The sequence below is a fragment of the Petaurus breviceps genome, unplaced genomic scaffold, assembly GCF_028583685.1.
Source record: "Petaurus breviceps papuanus isolate PSGF00001 unplaced genomic scaffold, PetGlider_PUasm1.0 227, whole genome shotgun sequence".
Lineage (NCBI taxonomy): Eukaryota > Metazoa > Chordata > Mammalia > Diprotodontia > Petauridae > Petaurus > Petaurus breviceps.
The window spans coordinates 5454253-5461879 of record NW_027185896.1 but is presented as its reverse complement, the minus strand read 5'-3'; the positions used below and the strand labels follow the sequence as shown (position 1 = coordinate 5461879).

General features: G+C 37.7%; 1 pseudogene; it reads right to left on the bottom strand.

Annotated features, from left to right (window-relative positions):
• Positions 1-1261, bottom strand: LOC138166933 (PRELI domain containing protein 3B pseudogene; annotated as a pseudogene).
• Between the last annotated feature and the right edge of the window lie 6366 nt (positions 1262-7627).

The following is a 7627-nucleotide window of genomic DNA, read 5'->3' as shown; positions in this document are numbered from 1 at the left end:
CATCCTAAATCATATATACTCCTACAAATGCAAAATCAAGATAGATCGTGTTTGTATCATATCACAAAATTTTGGCAAATCAATACAGTACTCTTTAATATCATGCAATCAGGTTTACACTGGGAGTTATATCACTTTATTGATAGTGTTCACTACAAAAATATCACTTTAGTACCAATTCAGAAAGCCATAGATTTTCAAAGCCAGTTACTTTTGTGCAAATAAAAGACTTGCATTTGGATTTCAAATAATATACTTTCCTTCTTTCCAAAGAAAGTTATTACAACATGAAAACTGCTTGGGCAATCATACTAGAAAAGGCAGCTATGCTTCATTTTGGAATTGGTCCAAAACCAGGTAGTCTCATGAATTAAATGCCATAATATTCAACCTTATGGAGATTCAACATGCCAGTTTCTGGTCAAGGTATCCATTTGAAATATCCTTAAATCTTCAAATATGCATGGTATTTTCAGGTAATGTTAATTCCAGTTGATCCCAAATGCTAGGAAGCCCTGAACCTTCTCTTTTTCCATCAAAAGTCACAGTCTTTCTCCAAGCTAACTGAATACCTATCTAATATACAGATATGCTTCTTAAATACCAAATACGAATAAATATGTTACCAGCCTGGAGAGACCCTGGTGGACCTATTAATGTTTCATATAAATAGAGATTATCATTTCTCTACAAATGCTGCTGCAGCCATAGGTGTCCTCATGCTTCCTCTTGCTGAAGCAGTCAACTCTTCAATCTCAGCATTTAATTTGTTAATTACCCACTCCGTTGCTTCTCGACCTTTATTAGCATTAGATGATATTGTACTTTCTATCAGTCTTTCTAGATAACTGCTAAGGCTCACTCCTTTGACAGTGATTATGGCTTCTTGAATCAAATGGTCTTTCCTGGTTCCTGAGGATGTGGTTTATATATGTCTCTCATCTACCAAAACTATAATTGTAAATGAAATAGTAGTGGATTTAATTTCCATTGTTTTCTCTATGGGATCAACTACAGAATGTTCCTGAACATATGTTTTGGTTCTTGCTGCACCAATAAGTGATTTTACAATAGAAGGCATTCCCCACTGTATGCTGAGAAGTCTATGGCTATGCAATTTCCCGGTAGGATCTATATGTCTGTCTAAAAAATCAACTCCAACCACACTTGGATTCATAGGATTTGGATATTTCTGCATAACAGCGGTTGTAACTGTTTCTCATGGGTGGTTGAAAACATGTTCTGATGTCCAAATCTTCATGGTGCCAGCGACCAGCACGATGTCCGGGTGATGCTAAGGGACACTAGGGGAAAAGAGCTAAACATAAAAATTTTTTAAAGTAAAAGAAAAAAAAGTAAATTATAAAGAAAAACTTCCCTGATATCTTAGTCACAGAGGGGGAAAATAGAAATTGAAAGAATTCACCAAACACTTCCTGAAAGGAATCACAAAATGAAAATTCCCAAGAATGTTATAGCCAAATTCCAGAGCTCTCAAGTCAAGGAGAAAATATTGCAAGTAGCTAGAAAGAAACAATTCACACATCACGGTGTCTTGGTCAGGATTGTCCAAGATTTAGCAGCTTCTACATTAAAGGAGCAGAAAGCTTGGAATATGATATTCTGGAGGGCAAAGGAGCTAGGATTACAACCAAGAGTAGCTTACCCAGCAAAACTGAGTATAATCCTTCCAGGGGAAAAATGATATTTAATGAAGTAGAGGACTTTTAAATATTCCTGATGAAAAGACCAGAGCTGAACAAAAAATCTGACATTCAGAAAAGAGACTCAAAAGAAGCATATAAAGGTAAATATGAAAGAGAAATCATAAGACACTTAGTAAGATTAAACTATTTACATTCATTCCTATATGGAAAGATGATTCATGTAACTCCTAAGAACTTTATCATTATTAAGGCAGTTAGAAGATACATACACATACACATATACATATAGACATACATATACCCGTATGTATACATATGCCTATACATATACATACACACACATATATACAGAGGGCATGAGTATGGGTCAATTATGTTGGGATGATCTAAAAAAATTGAAGGGGTAAGAGAGAAGTTTGCACTGTGAAATGGGGGAAGGGAAAGGAAGAATGGTGGAAATTAATTTGTTAAAAAAGAGGCACACAAGGAAGAACCTTTACAGGGGAAGGGAAAAGTGGGAGGAGAGTGCAATGCTAGAACCTTTCTCTCATTGGAATTGGTTCAGAGAGGGAAGAATATTTATACACATTTGGGTAGGAATAGAAGTTTTATCTTACACAACAGGGAAGTAGAAAGGAAAGGGGATGAGAGAAAAGGGAAGGGGGGCAATAAGAGGGAGAGTGGATTAAGGGAGGCCGTGGTCAAAAGCAAAACTGGCTTTCTAGGAGTGACAAGATAAAAAAGAGAGAGAGAAAGATAAACAGAAGACAGGATTGAGGGAAATACACAGTAATCATAACTGTGAACATGAATGGGATGAACTCACCTGCAAAACGGAGGTAGATGGAATGGAACAGAAATCAGAAATCAGAATCTGATAAAATGTCATTTGCAAGAGAAACACACAGAGCACTAGAGCAGAATCTATTATGCTTTACCTGAAGTAAAAAAGGCATCAATCACAATTTCAGACAAAGCAAAAACAAAAATAGACCTGATTAAAAGAGATAATCAAGGACACTACATTTTGCTAAAAGGTGCCATACACAATGATATTAAGCATTTTTATACAAGTTTCTCAGGTGAAGGCCTCATTTCTCAGATATGTAGGGAATTGAGTCAAATTTATAAAAATAAGAACCATTCCCCAATTGATAAATGACCAAGAAATATGAAGAGGCAGTTTTCAGAAGAAGAAATCAAAACTGTAGTCATATAAAAAATGCTCTAAATCATCATTGAATAGAGAATGCAAATTAAAACAGCTCACACCTATCAGAAATGATAAATGCTAGAAGGGGTGTAGGAAAATAGATATGCTAATGAACGTAGAGTTGTGATCTAGTCTAACCATTCCAGATAACAATTTGGAACTATGCCCAAAGGGCTATAAAACTGTGCATTCCTTTTGATCCAGCAATATCACCACTAAATCTATATTCCAAAGAGATCAAAGAAAAAGAAGAGGACCTATATGTACAAAAATATTTATAGCAGCTTTTTTTGTGGTGGCAAAAAATTGGAAATTGAGAGGAAATTCATCCATTAATTGGAGAATGGCTGAAAAAGTTGTGGTATGCCATTGTGATGGAACATTATTGTGCTACAACAAATTACAAGGGAGATGGTTTCAGAAAAGCCTGGGAAGGCCTATATGGACTGATGCAAAGTGAAGTGAACGGAACCAGGAGATCTTTGTACACAGTAACAGTAATATTGTAATGATGATCAATTGTGAAAATCTTAGCTACTCTGAACAATACAATGATCCAAGACAATTCCAAAGGATTTGTGATGAAAATTGCTAACTCAGTGCAAATTGAAGTATAATTTTCTTACTTTCTTTACTTTTCTTGCTTTTTTTTTTTTACAACATGGCTAATATGGAATTATATTTTGTATAATTTCACATGTATACTGGATATCATATTGTTTGCCTTCTCAGTGGGTAGAGGAGGGGCTGAAAGGAGGTATAGAATTTGGAACAAAAAAAATTTAAGTGGCAAAATAAATAATAAAAACAAAATTAATTTCTCTGAGCCTCAATTACCGCATCTGTAAAATGGGGACAATGATATTTACAGTACCTATTTCATAATATTGTTCTGAAGAAACTGATCAACTTTAGCATATTATATAAATGTGGGTTGTGTTGTTGATAACCTTCCCCTTATCTTTGATAGTGATCTTTTCAACAAAAGTTTAACTTGAAAGTTTACTGCAGACCCAACTTCAGTCACCTTATCAGAAAAGATATTTGAGGTTTGAAGTTTAGTTGACCTCCCTCTAGTTCTATTGACAATTCATCCATTCCCAGAATCTGCCGCCAGGGTTACAAAGTACAGACTAACCAAATAGAAAAACAAATAGTGCCTTTCTCTCTCTAATGTTATCAGAAGTCAGATTCAAAGTGAACCATGGAGATCTGACCTGTGTCTCCACTATATACTGAAGAAGGACTAGCTCTGCCTGTAGTAGATAGAATAAGGATCTATGGATTCTTCAAAGAGAATATTCTGTAGAAACAATATGTTTATCATTCTAACAAATGTAGGTGGGATTATGAAGGGAGCCAAAGGGATCAGCCTAGATCAAATGAGATCTATTTATAAAGAGCTTAGCATAGTACCTAACACATAGCAGGTAATTAATAAATACTTGTTCCCACCCCCCCCCCCACTCCCTTTCAGCTCAAAATTGATTTTACATTTCACCCAGCCCTGTGGACAGCACATCACGCATGAGAGATCACTGTAATAAATACATGTTGAAGTAAATTCAATATGAATGCTAATCCGAAGTGACAAAGATTTGTAGAAATAATTGATTTAGGATCGGCATAGCATTGGTTTCAAAAAGTTGACTTTTAGAGTATTTAAAAAGAATGTTAAAAATCGGTTGTTTTTTTTTTCTCCACTTATTGAGAATGCACTATATGCATGAGAATGAACCAGGTCTCGTGGAATCTATAGAGATGGTCTCAATAACAACCTTGTCATTAATGGCAGTTTTACAGAAGGTATATGTTCTGATTATACTGGAGGTTAATAGAAGTTAGCGTTTGGGCAAGCTCTCCAGAGTAGGGGGAAGATGTAATTGTCGAATTCTGATTTTTTAAAGTTTGGAATATTTGCCTTTGTCTGTCTAATGTTTAATCTGTGTTTCCACATCACTGTATTGATCAGCAGTTTGGGAAGGGTACAACCTCAATGTGCATCCCTCAAACTGAGGCTGACTCACGGTATGGAGCGTCAGATGGTGCTGTACATCTTCCTGTTATTCTTTCCTGGTCTCATAGCGTCAGGCTTTATAGGCCAGCCCAGGAACATTGGGGTATGTAATGATATTGTGTGCATTAGCCACTCCTCCCATTATGCGGAGGGTAGTGGATGGATTGCACTCGGGAATAAAAAAGGGTACAAATCCAAAACAATGGCTTCCCCTGATGTGTAGCCTTATTCCGTTAGTGTTGGGGATATGAGCAGGGGGCCAATCTGAAATAGCCCAGATGCTCCAGGGAAAGTAAAAAACTTTAGCTGAGGGGAGGGACAAAAGGACACACTCATTATAAGTCATTAATCTCTTTGAACACAACTGCTTCTTTTCCCTGAAATCCTTCCTTCTCCGCCAACACTATCACGATTACTTGGGAAATTGTCTTTTTTACCCTTCCTTTGTACAAATATGAATTTTCTAGATAGATTCCAATCAGGAGACAAAAAAGAGACAAACAGGTTCTATTGCCACATTTTATAATCAGATTGTTTTTATTGGCATAGCTTTCTTTCCTAGTCCTTGAACTTGTTTTTATTTTGCAGAAGAGACAGACTGAGGGCACAGTAAGTAACCTTCTCATTCTTGGGAGATCTTGTGGTAGGTTGTGGGTTTTTTTTCCCAAGGCTTTATTAATAGCATGCAAATTCTGAAATGTCTAATCCAGCCACTCCTCTCATGCAGAGAAGAGTTTGGGGCTCCTTCCCGGGTGCTAAATAATTGGTTGGCAAGGGTTTGGCTTCTGATTTAGTCTACCCCTTCACTAATGATTATCTTTCAAAGTCTGAGGCACTCAATGATTTCAAAGATCTTAGGTCTTTTTCATCAGAACAAAGGCTATCACATATGGAACTAGACAAAAACGCAGCTGAGAAAAGAGTTTTGTCAACCTCTCTGAGACCTCAATACCAAAGCACAATCATCTTTCATCTATAGATCGTCAATGGAATAGAAATTCAGAGTATGAAAGTTAACTGCAGAGTCACCTCCAGATTCGCTAATTATGTGATCACCAGCCAAGCCATCAACCATGGCAGCACCGCCCAGGAAATTGTCTTCGACGTTGAGATTCCTAGGACAGCCTACATTAGCAATTTCCTCCTGTAGGTAATCCCTTCTCCAACTTGTTCTGTGAATCAGCATGTGCAAATTTACTTGGCATCTATCTAAGTAGGTACCATCCCTAGGTCATGAGAATCTAGGAGATCCATATACCTGGTACTTGAGTCTGCTGTTTCTAAAACCAAAGATAATTATTTGATTTACTCCATTCTTTTTTTTTCTTTTGAAAGTTTTTTTTTTTCTCTAGATAGTACTAGCCTTAGGAAAGAACTGGGGAACCTTGTACAAGGTCTTCCCCAAAGTGATAATGAAACTAGCCACAGGCTCTACTGGTCAAGAATAGGCAGGGAAGGTCTCTGCTCTTGGTTTCCTCCAACAGCAACAACAAAACAAATAAACAAAAACTAGACATTATGGAACTCCTTTTGAGGAAGAAGGAAAAAGGCTAAGCTTCCTGGCTTAGCTCTGGCCTTGGCCTCCACATTATCACAGTGCTTGCTGGTTACTAAAAGACACATGGAAACTATTCTAATCTCACTGTAGAAAAGGGAAAAGAATTCAGGAAGACCTGGATTCAAATGTGACCTTAGACACTTACTAGCTGTGTGACCCTGGGAAAGTCACTTAACCTTTGTTTGCCTTAATCCATTGGAAAAGAAAATGGCAAACAACTCTGGTATCCTTGCCAAGAAAACCCCATGGACAGTAAGGTCTACAGGGTCATCGAAAGTCAGACATGACCGAACAGTAACAGCAGAAAGTAAGGGAGTATTAGACCACATACTACTACTCTTCAAACATTTACCTGATTTGACTGACTAGAATGACTTTTTGCTTAAAGTCTACTGCAAGGGGCGCTTAGGTGGTGTAGTGAATAGAGCACTGGCCCTGGAGTCAGGAGGACCAGAGTTCAAATCCGACCTTAGACACTTAACACAAAACTAGCCATGTGACCTTGGGCAAGTCACTTAACCCCAATTGCCCTACCTTCTGCCCTCCAAAAAAAAAAATAATAAAGTCTACTGCGAGAAACTCCAACATTCTCCAGATCAGGATATGTTTAGGTCAGAGGAGGCTACATGCACTTTGATCAGGATGGGGAGGACTCTTCTGGGAAGTTATCTGTAGGCATCCATTCAGGGACATACATTTTACTGGTATGTCTTTTCCTTCTTAACAGTACAGTGGATGGAGTACCATATCCAGGAAATATTAAAGACAAGGTGATTGCATGGAAGCAATACCGGAAAGCTGTTGTTCGAGGAGAGACTGCAGGTCTGGTAAGGTAAGCTCTCCCCCTGACTTCCTGTATGGTGTGTATGCACTCATTTATGGTTGGGGGGATATACTGGGGCAGAGCTGGACTGCAGAAATGCATGTGTATACCAATGAGATCAGGGGGCTCCCCCAGAGCCCTGGGCATTGAAATTTGCATTACTCATTTAGTTCCTGCTAAGAAAAGGAATCTGTAAGGACTGACAACATCAGAGCTTGACTAGAAGAAAAATTTGACCTAATCATGCTGGATTAGGCAAGGCCTCTAAGTGAAAGGCAATATGAATTTAAGGGTGATGTTTTCAGAGTTATGAAAGTATAGAAATTAGTTTTCTTTTGTTTCCCCTAGG